Source organism: Amblyomma maculatum, chromosome 11 (assembly GCF_055883805.1).
Source record: "Amblyomma maculatum isolate TAMU_Amacu chromosome 11, ASM5588380v1, whole genome shotgun sequence".
Taxonomy (NCBI): Eukaryota; Metazoa; Arthropoda; class Arachnida; order Ixodida; family Ixodidae; genus Amblyomma; species Amblyomma maculatum.
Window position 1 is genome coordinate 12,135,092 of NC_139354.1, and position 15,116 is coordinate 12,150,207.

Genomic DNA, 15,116 nt, shown 5'->3' on the forward strand with positions numbered 1-15,116 from the left:
AATCCTGTTACAGGACGAGTTAAAAGCACTATCCAAAAATCATACCAGTAAGCGGTTATAGCGAAAAGCACTGAGAAAATTCGAACCTAAACAAAATAACTTAAGGTTGCAAAAGTTATCGGCAGTGTACAAATAACATCGTGGTGTTTAATATTCCTTTTAGACATTTTCATTCATCTAATCGCAAATTTCCGATGACCTCCACATGCTACACTGTGCCCAAGTTAGCGCGATGTCATTTTTAGTATCTTCATTCGGGCTTTTCCATGCCCACTTCCGGTTCTTCTGTTATCTGAAGAAGGTATTCATTATTCGAAAATTATTGCGCTCTATGAAGCCTGTAATAGTCCCTCCCTCCTCTTCCTCCCCTATTCCTAGAGCCAATGCCATATTCATAAACTTCCTGGTCTCAAGTCTATTTTTTGCCTACATTAGCATTAAAGTCGCCCATCAGTACGGATACAGCGTTTTTAATTTGCACATTACCGATTCCACATTTTCATAGAGGCTTTCAACTGCCTGTTCATGACTATAGACAGCGGAACAGACACCTTCATGTTAACAGGCGGCCAGCTGACTTTGCCCTGAACTGTAGTAAACAAGGCTGGATGTGTAGAGCGTGTAATGTCGTTTATGATCCTTGATGCGATCACACCCAGATGTCATAGTAGTGTTGCTAGACATGTGGTGCTAGACATGTAGACAGGTGCAATGGCAACCGGTTATTCCGCGCAGTGTACTGGGCCGACTTTCACTCTAGAGCCAGAAAAGAATAGTATCAAGAACAGGAGCGAATTGATCCTAATTTTGAATGCAGGCAAGCTGATATCGACAAAATAAAACTGTAGATAAAAAAGCAGAAAAGGAAGGCAGAGTATTTAAGAGAGACTTGACCCTCATGCATTATAATAGTTGGTTTAGTAATGGTGCTCGAACAGGCTCGCGTAGAAAACCAATCGGCGCTTCATGATATTAGTTTGTACTGACACAGAAATTCCATGGAAAGCAAAATCTGTGTTAGCAGCAGTGTATTTTTGTGGCAACTGAAATAATCTTGATGAAGAACCTCAAGCATAGAGAAATGGCTTGTAAAAGCGTAAGAACGAAAAAGGAAAGTGAAGTAAGAGGCAGGACAGAACGCCTGCAGTGGCAGCGACCTTGATCCGAAAGAGATAGGCAGCTCGCTTCGTTTCTCAAGGCTCTCCTCTCTCCAAAACTCGCGCTCTCAACTTCTCTCTCTTCTGGTTGTCCGACTGCCTTCGCCAATGGCCTAGATTTTGTGCAACGCTCTGTCTTTGTAAGGATGCACTATTGCAAAGTCTGTTGTCGGGGGTGTAGCTCAGATGGTAGAGCGCTCGCTTAGCATGCGAGAGGTACTGGGATCGATACCCAGCACCTCCACGACTTTTTCTTTCAATTCCTTTTCTATAAAGGGCTGAGTGAGTGACTGAACAGAAGGTAAATGTAAAAGCGGAAATAAAGTGAGCAAGTGCAGAATATTGTTTTGACTTTCAAAACCGTGTAAAGCTGGGGGATGCTATCTGGTAACAAGGAGCCTCTTTTGAACGAGAGTAGACCCAGTGATGTGCGCTGAGTGCGTGCAGCTCTAGGGTTCTTACATTAGCTAGGAGTTATAAAGAACCGCAGTGCGCGATATTTATGTTATAAAGTACGTGAAGTATGTGTCCGTGCTGCACGCTTGCTGAGACTACGGATTTAACAGAGCAACAAATCCAGTATTCTGTAGCCGTGTGTAGTACAGCCTTTTCGGCGCTGAAAGCACATACTGTTAGAGGCTTTCGCCCACGCTTCCCTGTTCCTCCACTCTTAGCCTTTCGCCGCGTCGCTAGAACACGGCACTGTGATTACAGCGAAATGAGGAGGGCCAGGAGGCATAAGGATGGATTACTGCCTAAGCGTCAGGTATTGGTGCTCGCCTCCTCTAATTTGGGATAAACAAATTATTGGGGAAATGAGCAAAAACGTCAGATAGGCGCCTATAATCACATTATGTGTGGTCATGGGAGAGCGTTAGAAGCGGTTCACGCTTTGAAATCCAAATTTTGTTATTCTTTCATGTTTGCGTTTGCGCATCCCCGCACGTCTGTCTGAACATAAGCAGCCATTTCTTCATGACGTTACCTTACGCCAACCAATCACCAGATTTGACGATAAAAACCACATTTTTTTCTCCAATGAGGATTCAAATGGCATGACATTAAAGCTTCAGCCAGGTGAACGTCATTGATGAAAAAAGCGGTAAATGGTAGCGGTTGCGATTGCAGGGAACAGACGAAAAATAAGGGAGCTTTACACGTTGAAAACGTGCTAATGCATCGCACCTTGGTCTAGCCTACCAGGTGTCCCAGTAAGTTTTCAAAATAGACAGTGCGACGTAGACCACTAAAACCATCTGACCACCGTTGAGAGTCGCATTGCCTAGTGTGCAGCACTTTTTTCGTTCTTCAAGACAAGTATATATATATATATATATATATATATATATATATATATATATATATATATATATATATATATATATATATATATATATATATATATATATATATATATATATATATATATATATATATATATATATATATGTGTGTGTGTGTGTGTCTGTATTTGGCAGTGCAGGAACGACGCTGAGACTTAGAAGCTTGCAAGTTTGTTAAGTATCTTCTGATGTAGGCAAAAAATTTGATTTATCTCGATGGTATCTGTGTGCAAACATTTCAGCCGGCACTTTTTAATGACGACCAGCAACTGCTAAATAAACACTTCGTTCCTGACACAAATTACGAATTATGGGAACAATCAAGCAGACGTGAATAACCTGCAATGCTACATTTTCATTCCTCGATTTTTTTTTCCTCGAAGGCGCAGTATGTCTCAATTCTAGGTGGGCACTTAAAATTAACTTCGCATAGCGGAAGGTACACGCATGGGGTTGGTTCGAATCCCTATCGATGACTAGCAGACGAATGACAATTGGGAAGCGAAATGATATGACGTCACACTCAACGCTGCGCAAAGAACGGTCGCGTCACACTTTGATATGAAATCATCTCAATATTTTTTGACACGTTTTTCGAGACATTTTATTTATTTTTTTTTTTTTGCGATGTATCAATACTGGGGTAACCTATTGATCCCGCTAGGTCATCGCGTAAAATCAGCTAACCAGTCGTTACTCATTATATGCTTTTAAATATCTATAATCTGCTGCTGACAAGGCAACGCAACTCTCAAATATCGTGGTTGCAGAATCCGTGCTATTTAGAAGCAACTAGGAAGGAACAGACTAGCGGTGCACTGAAATAAACTATTTATTTGGCTGACGTGTGACCGCAAAAGAAAAAAAGTAACACGTTGGCGTTGAAATCAGCAGCCGTGCTCGTCGGTCGTCGAAGTCGGAATGCCTGTTGCATTCAGCAGTGCTGAATTTATAGTTGACGCAGAAACATCTAGATAAACCAGTCAAGGAATACTGGAAAAGTCCGGAATAATACGGAAACAATTGCGCGTGCCTGCGATCATTCAAGACTAACATCGTCACATCTCTTGCTACAAATGCAGTAATCAAGGCATGTTTCGCGATACGAGCATGAAAAAACAAAAAGCGCAAGATAGGCCTGTGCGCAATGGTCACATTGATACGGCCACGTGATGGCAGTTGTTGAAAACACCAAATAAATATTTCAAATGTTCACGGCAATATTTTGAATAATTTAGTGAATAATTTTTTTAACTTCCTGCGCGAAGAAGTAGCACAGTTATCCGAACGACATAAATTGATAAATGTGTCTGCGTCAGCAGGAATTTAAATGGAAATAAAACAGTTCGGGCCATGCAATAACATGCAAATATCTGACGTCAATGGCAATCTCAGAAAAAGACTGCTAGAGCCCCTCGAGACAAACCTGCAGCGCGCGCTTTGTGCGAAATAACAGCTTCTGATGACACATCGGAGTCACACCTGATTTTTGCCGGCATTTATGCAGCTTTAGGAACCCGTATATATTCGTCACATCTGGTCTCCACGTGCAAGCCACCTTTTTGTACAGCGTATTGGTTTAGCCGTAAGTATGGACTCTGAATCGAAGTCACATTAGGAATTAGGCAAATGAGAATCAGATAAAATTGCTGGAACACTACATTCATAAATCCAGAGTGAGTTCCAGAGAATATGATAATTGCTTCTCTGTGTTCACCATTTATTTCGCTAAATATTTTTCTCTTTCCTCGACTGTTGAAATTAGCGCACCAGGTTATCCTTCCACACTTTCTTAAAAAAAAATCAATCATTCGCGTGTAACAATTTATAACGGCCACATATCATATCGCTGAGAATCATCAGTAAAAAATAGAAAAATCTTCTAACGTTATGGTATGGGACTGCTCTTCTTTATTCGCAAGTTCACAGCCCATATTATTTTTCTTGGCTCAAGTATAAAAGCCCTTTTAACTGTCAAGAAACGTTTTTAAATCATCCTCGATGCTGCTTCAAGGAATTTCATCACAACTTTATTGCTGGCTCTTGATATAAGCATTGCGGAAGCTAGAGGTGCTGCACATTTATTGTTGTCCAATATCTCTACAGACGCTGCCTGAAATTAGTTCAACATGAAAGCGATTTCCCTAATTGTAATTCTCTGCGTTGTTCTTGGCATAGTCGCAGCACGCCCAAGGTAAGTGCTATTTACTTTTATTGCATGAAACAGCGCTGCTCTTACAGACGCAGGCCAAATAACGGAGACCAGATTGGCTGTGCTCAAACTCAGAAGATTTTTTTTATTATTATGAATGTTTTGGCATATAAACGGTGTTAATTATCTCTAAAATAAATATGCCGTAAAGAAAGTCTCCAGAATGATTGTCACCACACTGCATTCTTTACATTACATAGTACCTTGGTTTTCTCCGTCACCTTCAGCGAAATACGGCTTCCAGAACTAAGGTTCAGTTCCGCAACCTTGGTCTCTGTAACCGGGCTTTGTAGTTACTAAGAGTTTTATTGTAGTTTGATGGAAATTCACATGTGAACAAGAGTATATCGACTGAGTGGACGATATTCCGTCCCCTTGCGTCAACGCTCAAGTGGGAATAAGAAAGCGAAGCTAAATGTGGACACGTCATACACGCGGCTAGTCCACAAAATAACCATTCCGTTTTGTGAGAATGAATACCTCGGTCAGATCCTTAGCGGATTGCCCCTTATGACGGTAATAATGCTGATAATCTCGCTACTGCGATCGCTGACCTGAGGGAGGTCAGTGAATTCATTTTTGGCATGCCAAGGCAATTTTTTTGCTTGCTGCAGCGCAACCGTCTTCTGGGGACGACTAGCTAAATATATTTGACTGAGCAGGTGAAGAACTCTGCCCGGTGTTATGTGAAAGCACTTTCTATTGGACATACACGGAGACATGGCACGTTGAACATGTTCAGCAACTTGCCTACGTACAATGTCAACCGCACCACATTTCATGTAAAATAAAACATTCCGCCGGTACTACGCTTACTTTGCGCATTTTTTTTATTCATGCAGTGAGTTTCGGGATCAGAATGACACGAGTTCAAAGTTAAATGGTCTGGAAAGGAGCGGAGTAACGGTTCTTTTTTTTTTTTTAAGGAGGAACTATAAATCAATAGAAGCTGATAGTTCTGGCATGTTTTTACAGCATAAGGTGAAAGTGGACTGGGGGGAGCACAACTCTGAGAAGGTGCACTATCTCCCCTCTTGAATTGGCGCTTTCTCCCTCATATACACTTTGGTTGAGCTGCGATTTGTGTCTCACTTAACTACTTTTTAATGCACCAGCCCCAAAGGTCATTCTCCACAAAATCATGCCCCGGTGGTCTGAGCTTCGGCGTTGTGGGCTAAGATTCCCGGGCATGCTATGCCAGGTGGCAGTTGGCAGATGATATGGGCGGGCAACAAATAATTTTTTTTTTCTTTTTTGACATCCCGAGACAATACGGTTGGCCGAGTTGGCAAGAGCTGCCAACTCGGAGGGTGATGTGCCAATCTGATCCTCCAGGTCCCTGATACCGAGCGAAACACGCTACTCCTTAATGACGCGTCGTATAGCGTGTTGAAAAACAGGTTTTTCTCTACAGTAAACATTACTGTAGTGAAATCGTACTCCATATAAGCTATTCAATTATACAGGATTAATGGCAGCGCAATGCTCAATTTCAATCAGAATTAACCAATAAGTGTAAATAAATCGGCGTGTATTTAGTAATGTGGTCATAAATGGTAAGTAGGTCATGTGGTCACGCACCGGTTCACCATAGCACACTATACTAAGCGAGACTCGTCGCAAGCAGGCTAAGCCCCAGTTTGACCTTGACTGAGATTGAAGGTCAGGCTGATGAAAGAGGCGCTTTCGGGGTTTCTACCAGGAGTAGTAGGGCTCTAGCCCTAAAGAATTGAAGCCTACCAAAATAAGCGAAAAGGAAAGTGCCATTACGTGAACGGGGATCAATAAATAAAGGATGCAGAACTACTGGAGCTACTAAAGTTGAGTGAATATATATATATATATATATATTTGTTTGTTTTTATTTCTTTCTTTTACAAGAAAGGGGAAGCCAAGGCAAAAGGCGGCAAGCCTGACTGGGCCTTGGCTCCCAAAACAGATAACAACAGACAACAGCACACACCTCTAGTGTATATAAAATAAAAAAAAAAAAAAACATTATGCAACATTTTCATACGATATGTAAAAGATATGAATACATGCAGTATTCATTGGATGTACAAATCAACAGATCACGCTGTCAATAACATAAATATTTACACTAAAAGCAAAAAATATTTACACAAAAAAGATTACATATGAGAAAAATACAGTTACTACCATCATTGCAATTATAAGGGGTATTCATTTAAATATTGTTTTACGTTCTTTTTAAATACCCTAGCTGCCAATGAAAATTTCACATTTGGTGTGTTGTTGATTAGGGATGGCACCTGAAAAGTTAATTTCTGTTTTCCATAGTTGGTTCGGGTAATAGGTACAAGTTTTTTTCGTGTTCGCAGGTCATACGTTACTGTAGATCTATCAGGTAGATTAGTATAAAGCCTATTATGGCGAATAAACTGCAGAAGACGAAAGTAGTAAATCTGATTAGCGGCTAATATGGCATATTTTTTAAATAAGGGTTCTGTAGGCAAGTCGTGCGGTATACCGTAATAACCTTCAATAGCTCGAAGAGCTTTTTTTTGAACAAGCAACTTATTAATATTTGTAGAAGTTGTGGTTCCCCATATATATATATATATATATATATATATATATATATATATATATATATATATATATATATATATATATATATATATATATATATATATATATATATATATATATATATATATATATATATATGGGGAACCACAACTTCTACAAATATTAATAAGTGCTATATAATATATATATATATATATATATATATATATATATATATATATATATATATATATATATATATATATATATATATATATATATATATATATATATATATATATATATATATATATATATATATATAGAGAGAGAGAGAGAGAGAGAGAGAGAGAGAGTACTTGGTTTTACTCCTGCATAGCTTTCAAAAAATGTCAATAGTGTAGTGGAAATAGTGAAGTTACCGGTACTACCATTCATATCTTTTCAGAAAACCTCTACATCAATACCCCAATGATGTGCAGAGACAATTAGTGAGATGTGGACTAAGACGGGTAAGAGAGACGTGCATAGCTTTTTCCCCCGTATTTTCTGCGTTATTTTAACTACCGTATATGAAACGTTTCAATATTAGTAATGAAAACAGCCCACTCTCTAAAATACTTTTCAATGTATTAACGGTTTATGGTAATCGCAACAAGACATCCTGCACACACAAATCATACTACGCTCGCATTAAAGCGCTCAAACTCAGAGTTCACCGAAGAAGCCCGTACAAGGCGCTGAAATAAATTAAGAACCTTCGTGGTCACGAGTGAATTTTAATTGGGCGCGAACAAATAAACATCGCTTGCCACATCGTTAGACAACTATACCATTACCGCTTTTATATTTTTTGCACTCAAAATATGCAGCATTTATACAGGAACTCTCATTCGCATCTGGCAGTCTAACATAGCAGAAATTCTTAGAATGGTTTTATGGTTTGAAAATCTGGGTATCAGTGCTGAGCCCACAAGCCTTGTAACTTCAGAATATATTACAATAGCTTGTGCAGCCAGTGAGAGAACACTACGTAATCACCGTTTTTGTTGCGCTTTGCTCTGAATGTGATCGTCTTTATCAATTTCAATCCATCATCAAATGATCTTCAAAATACCGCTACTGCATTGTGCCATGAATGCGCGTTGAATGTCCTCAAAATATTATGGTGCATTATCGCTATGGCCATCCGTTACAAATTTCGCTGGCCATTGTCTATGAAGAGTGAGTTTGAAATCCGAGTCGTTAGCCGAAACTGAAACCGAAGTGAAACCCGACTTACTGTCGCACCTTTTTCGAATTTAAACTAACCACTCGGAATCTTCTATATATCTTTATTTAAAAAGTTGTTTATGCACGTAATATTGTCATGAAGCGTCATGACATGCACTCTATTGTATATCACCGCTAATATTATTGCTCAATATATCACCAGAGCCTCTGTCGGGACACTTGCACTTTCCTGCAATTGATTGGCAAAAACTCTCATTGGTCTATTACGGCAGACTTGATGCTGTGTGCGAGCTCACGACAAACTTTAAAGCATAATTTTGCGACAAATGTGGCACATAGGTAACTTCCACATAACCCCGTAATGTGCCAAAAAAAGGTTATTATAAACGCACCTAGCCATGTTGTTGCAGTCCTATATAAAATGCGAACGCAAGCCATATTTTCGAAGGAACATTTTTATGAGCACGGAATGTACATAATTCCTGTAAAATGCTTCGAGGAACAGTGCATACAGCAGTATCTCACTTTACTCACATAGAGGGCAGAAACGTGGAGGAAAACAAAAAGGGTTAAACGGGTTAATAAGGACAACGCAGAGAGCTATAAAAGAAAAATTATAGGTGAAGCGTTAAGAGACAGGAAACGGGATGAATGAGCTGGAAGCGAGTTAAAGTAAGTGATATTCGAAAGACACTAAGAAAAAAAAAATGGCATGAGCCGGCCTTCAACGTGAAAGCATGAAAATCAGTGCTCTCTGAGGATGACAGACTGGATTCTAAGAGGTGGTAAGTGCAGCAGAGAGTGGCAGAATGTTACTTATTACTCAATACTATATGTCGTTTTTTTTTCTGCGTTCATAAAACCCTGTGAAAATATTACAGCACTGTACATAAGTCTCCTTTAGCGCGATAATGGCGAAGGCCACTTTACAGGACTGTTTTCACTAACTGCATCGCCATTATCATTGCCACCATTATCATCATCGTCATCACTATCGCTACTATATGTACACAGTCCTTGCCATCGCCACTGCTTTCATTATAACTAACTAGAACTTTATTATCATCTCTGCTATGAACATTATCATTGTCGCCAACTACATAGCATTGTCATCATCCTCACGCTAGACAAGGAGAAATTGGGTGTTTCTCACGAGCCCCCGCGGTCGTCTCGGGAGGTCTCCGCTCTGCCTGCGTTTCCGTCGCACGGAAAAGATCCATTGCGAGTGACGGATTCCTAGTTGTGGTTCCTGTTGTCACTTCAGACACCAAGATCAGTGCGCTGGGACGCACGCCAGCGTCAACAGACCTGCGGGCAGTGAGGATGCGTCCTATAGCGGCTCATGGATGAAGCCGACGCGGAGGAAGCATCGGAAGAGGCAACAGAGCTACTTCTTTTCCATAATTTCGTATGATTGTTTTTACATTAGAACTTGCACGCGATGCACGCGAAGACCCCCTTTCCGGCTGCTCAGAAAAAAAAAATGCTTTCACGTCACGACGCCAGAACGAAGCTGTGTAGTTTTTTGAAGGTTGGTAAAAGAAGGGAATTATGAACTACGTGAGCTCTCTACGGGAGTTGGTGACACGTGGCGAACGCTGACATCAGTATCCTGAGTTGGGTACATGGGTGGCAGCCGAGCAGTAGAAGGAACGTGAGCGGTCTGGAGAAGCTGCACTAAAGGAGCGCGAGCCCAGAAGAGCACATATTGAAGAGGAGCTTCGAGGGAGCCATAGTTACTAGTAATAATTTGGGAAGAAAAGAAGGCACAGCTCATGGGAGTTTATGAAACGAGAACGGCTTTAGAATGAAGCGGAATCGTACCTATGAGCTTGGATGGCGACACAAGGCCGAAGGATGACCAGCCCTAAGTGAAAAGGAACATAGGGAGCCCTAGTGTGAGCAGCGCTCTCTGCTGGCTTCGTGCTAAGAAGTAGACCTATATGGGCTTCGCGCGGCACCCTCCATGTACGTTATCTGCAGAGATAGAAGAGGCGAGTCTGGAGAGATAGAAGAAACAAGTGCTAGTGAGGAGCCTTACTGTAGCCTTATCGCATCAACAATGTATCGAGAGGTAGGGCAAGAGACTCGCAATTTTTACAGATGAGACGCGTCAAGTGATAAGGTCACCTAGTCAAGATTCTAAGGTTGGCGTTATAAAAGAACTTGCATGAGAGTTAACACGCGCAGAGGTTTATAAAGGTAGCTGTCAGAATACGCAGCCTGAGCCTCGGTGTAACGTCATGGAGTGGTGTTAAGAGCTATTTCAAGGGTTCTAAGGCTTAGCGGGTTAGCAGCTGGTAACGAAGAGCCAGTAATGACAAATGAGAGTATGAGCACAAAAAATTATATCAAATGAGCTAGGGCTATCAAGATGGCCTTGTAAAATAAACGATGGCCGTTTCTGGGATGCTTGGAGCTAAAGAAAGAAAAGGCAGAGCTTCAACTGCAGGCGGCAACAAGTGATGACTCATGTTACTAACTTTTGAGAAGCCCATACTTGAAAAATTGTCATAAAGGTTATGGTTACTTGACGGACTCCAAAGAAGGTGAGCTGTTGGTAGCCGTCAGAGAACTTTAAACACACTCTCAAGTACATGTGTCATGTGTTTGTCGGCTTGGTGGAATATTTCCTGCTTTGTAAAACGCATTGTGTCACTTACTGCAGTGCAGAGGAAGAGACGTTGCTTGCCTGAGACTACTTCGACGGAAATAAATTCGTTGTAGTTAGCGTGACGAGCAGAATTTGTGTGGCTACCCTAGCTGTGCATGGAGATATGTTTGCTTGTAAATCGCTATCATGGATAAGTGATGTCGTGTTGCATTGGTTGCCCTGGTGCCCTGATTGCGTATAAGATCATGTATTGGCGTGGTTGGTGACATTTCCGTATGAGTTCAAACTAATTTTACTCATTTAGATGAAAAAAATAATTGTAAAATCTACACTTGCATCTACTTATCTTCAGTGTTTATTTGCACAGTGCGTCTTGTGACGCAGGTTTAGAGCAGATAATTTTGTAAATGTGATGTCCACCGGTTTGAAGTTGTCGGCCGTTTATAAAATCTTTTGTGCATATTCTTGAATGTATTCATTCAGGCCAGGACATATTCATTTTGTGCTCTCCACTACGTGAGATGCGTATGGTAGTGAATATTTCTGGTGTAGTTACGAGGTGCAGGTTTCAGTGAAATGTGATCTGCGCACAGATCTCACTTTTGTATGCAAAATGCTTTGTGAAAGGAGAGGGGGGTGGGGGAGAGGGGAGGGGAGGGACAGGGGCTTTGTGAGGTGCGCAGTCAAAAGCGGGTCGAAGTGCGGTGCGTCTGACATCAGCATCGTGCGTGTATCAAGTGGACAGCACCGGCCAGCTTACGTAGGGACATGGTCGACTCAGCGAAGAAGTGTGTTGTGACGTGGCGTGATTCGGCAAGGTTGACAATTCGGAACAACTACGCATGGAGGAAGCCATCGAACGAGCTACTTTGCATTCGAGCGTGCAGGCGGCAACATGTACAGTCTTTGCCAAAAGTTTAGAGCCCATGGGGTTGCTTCTGAGCTATACCTTGTGGCTCATAATGCATTCCCATCATGTTTCCAAACTTGCTGAAGGCAAGAAAATTTTTCGCCCTACCCTCTCCAATGGCTAGAACTTCCACGATTGTTAAAGAAGCCATGGTATACGGCTTAAAAGCAAATCCTCTGGGCTCTAAACTTTTGACAAAGGCTTTACTTCAGGTTCGTGCTGAATGACGTCTCCCTCTTGTCGCCTGCGCTAGGCCTGTGGTGTCGTCCGACACCGCAGCTCCTGATTTGAAAACGCTCAGTGCTTCGTCATGCGCTGACATCCAGAGGGTTTCCAGCTGTCTTGAGCCTTCCTCTTGCCGCTTCTTCAACCGCCTGAGCCATTCACAACCGTAGCAAAAACAGTTCCACAGCGTCACGTGAAACGCCTCGCCTGTTTTCAATCCGACCACCGCTGCAACGCGACATTCATGAACGTGTCTTGTGCGCGGTGCGACCAAATTATCCATTGGTTTCTATGTAACTTGAACACTGTTTTTATTGGCTTTTCCTTCCCATAACGAAGGCTTCGTTCTTTTCCGTAATATGGTACGTTTGTTGTTAATTTAGAACCTGTATGCGATAGTCGTCCTCCCCGGCTGATGAAAAATCGCGACTTGTTCTCCTTGAAGAGGTGTTTATTCGCTCTCCCTGTGTTATCCTCCTTGCCAACCGATTCTAACCTGCACTCAAACTCCAGCATTTGAACACGATCGAATTAGAAAGGTTGGGTAGCGTTGAAAGACCCCCATCAAGAGGCCAACCTCGTAAATACGGTAGAGTGGATCCAGAAAAATGCTGTTTTAAAATTATCACCAACAGTATAAGGATGCGTGTCGTCATTCATCGTCAATAAAATAACTTGCCCCACTATCCAGGGGGCGCTGGGGCGACCGTGGACCGCTACGTTTAGAAAGTATGCGTATCAATGGAGCCTTCACTACGTGTGTACATATACCCTGAGCTTTCTTTGATGCATGAAAAATGGGCCACATGATATATATCGTGTAGAAAACAATTTATTGCGAGGTTTCTTATGTTGATCTACAACTTTAAGGAACTACGCTTGAGACCGTATAAAAACAACTTTAATACGTTTTTTTTTTTTTCAGTGCAACCCCTACCACGGACGACAGCATTGTGGGATAGGTTGTTACTGCGCCACGCACCGGTTGGACAGATCGCTAAATGTCTGCTCGATGCAAGGACATCTATTGCCCGACAGTGTCGCAGGGGAGAACAGGCATCTGGTTATGTGATCTTCTGAACTTACATTACTTTTCTTTCTTTCCTGGAAGGCAGTAAATGAAATAAATAGTTAAATGTCGCCTCATGGGTTTTTTACTTTTCATTACGGCCTTACAACGCTTAGAGGTCGATGTCATGAGATGCCAAAACCCTGTGAACGGTATGACAAGAAAATGTTATTTCGCTTCCGATTGCCAAAGTCCTTCAATACTTTTACTGGTCATCACACCTCGCCGAATTTGTCATTAGAGACAAACGGGTAAGGGGCTTTTTCCCGTATGAGGCCGTCGGAGCGGCGGGGCCGCAGGCGCGCTGCCACACACGTTGGAAAGAAGAAATGTGTTTATGTATGCCAGCGAATGTTGATAGTATATCTTCCGAATGACACTATTTTGAGAGAAGTCCGAAGAAAATATAACGATGAGCAATTTAGCGTCGAACCAGCCTTTGGAGTGATTAAGCTGATATTTGTGCAGTGTTACACACTGCTGTCATAGAAATGTTTCTTCCGTGTTCCTGAAGGATTACTTTATAATAAGCATTACTGTATAATCAATCGCCATTCTCCACTCGATGCCTGTCAGCGTATTGTTTGCGAACGAGATGGGGCGCAGAACGCAAACGCTCTCCAGTAAAAGTAAAGCTCCGAGGCCATAACCACTATTTACAAGAGGGAGTTCGGACCACTGGCCAATTCAAGAACGAGAATTAATTTTCGGGTTACGTTTACAGGACCACTGATTAGAATAAACTTTGTGGGGAACGATCTCCCATCGTCCCCTTTAAAGTCGGCTTTCCCCCGTGGTATATGACTTAGCTATCACAAGATGGTGGCAGCGTGGATAGTTAAAGCTAACTATTGAGCGATGGCGCCAGCGTCTTAGGGGTTTCTAATGGGCTAGTTAGTTGGTGACTGTCATGTTCAAACATCGTTGCGCTTTTGAAAAACAGGCATAGAAAACGATACGAGACACTGTCGGTATACCGCGTGTGTTTTCGAACCGTACTTTACCAAATTGCGGTTGTTTCTAACAACGCCCTGGCAAGATCTTCACAATGTGCACCGAGGGGCAGTCGTTGTATGGGTTATGGGTTATGCTAGCGGGCAGTGTTGCCAATTTAGCTACTTTTAGACTCAACTAGCTACCAAGGAAGGTTGTTTAGCTAAGAGTAGCTGTTTCAGCTCCTTCCTTCAAAATCTAGCTACCAATCTAGCTATTTTGGTGAAATATAGCTTAAATCTGGCTACATTTCGGAAAATTACTATTCTGGCGCGAAAAATCTTTCCACAGACGCTGTAGATGATGAAACTGACGTCAGGCACATAGCGCTATCTGGTAGATTTTAAACAAGACTCAAACCAGGCAAACTTGCAAGTAGTTGCGAGTAGTTGCGAGAAAGAAGGAAACACTTGAAAAGAGAGAGGAGGATGCAATACAAGGCGCCACTTAGGTATGCCTCGCCGCTTCTGGCCTTCGGCATACATGGAGCTTCCTCCATGTGCATCGAAGTCGTGCTTGCGGTACACTATTGTGCATGTGTACGCATTCATATTACTTAAACTCTTAACGTTCCCTGCGTGGCGACCATAAGGCGCCTGGAATCAACTGCCTGATTCGACTCTCTTTGCGGATCATGCGCGGTCAGCGCCGAGCAGATGAAAGAGGCCAAGAGGCCCACCGGTCCGAGTTACGCCGAGTCACGGACTGAAGATACGGACAGTTATTAAACCTTTCATAACTCTCCATTCATAGGCCTCTGTGTACACGCAAAAAGTAGATAAAAGTCCCTTCTTTACGTGTTTACAGAGCAGTGATGCATTCGCAGCT

General features: G+C 42.0%; 1 long non-coding RNA gene and 1 other non-coding gene across 4 annotated transcripts; both read left to right on the forward strand.

Moving 5' to 3' along the window:
• Window positions 1-1,328: 1,328 nt before the first annotated feature.
• Window positions 1,329-1,401, forward strand: TRNAA-AGC (transfer RNA alanine (anticodon AGC)). The gene has a single exon. It is a non-coding gene; the product is annotated as a tRNA-Ala (tRNA).
• A 2,525-nt stretch (window positions 1,402-3,926) lies between these two features.
• Window positions 3,927-13,368, forward strand: LOC146172875 (uncharacterized). Of its 3 annotated transcripts, none has more exons than XR_014702401.1 (4): window positions 3,927-4,085; window positions 4,607-4,694; window positions 7,693-7,756; window positions 13,152-13,368. It is a non-coding gene; the product is annotated as an uncharacterized LOC146172875 (long non-coding RNA). The 3 variants fall into 3 exon arrangements; XR_014702402.1 differs by having other exon boundaries at window positions 3,932-4,176; XR_014702400.1 differs by lacking the exon at window positions 3,927-4,085 and having other exon boundaries at window positions 4,462-4,694.
• The last annotated feature ends 1,748 nt before the right edge of the window (window positions 13,369-15,116 follow it).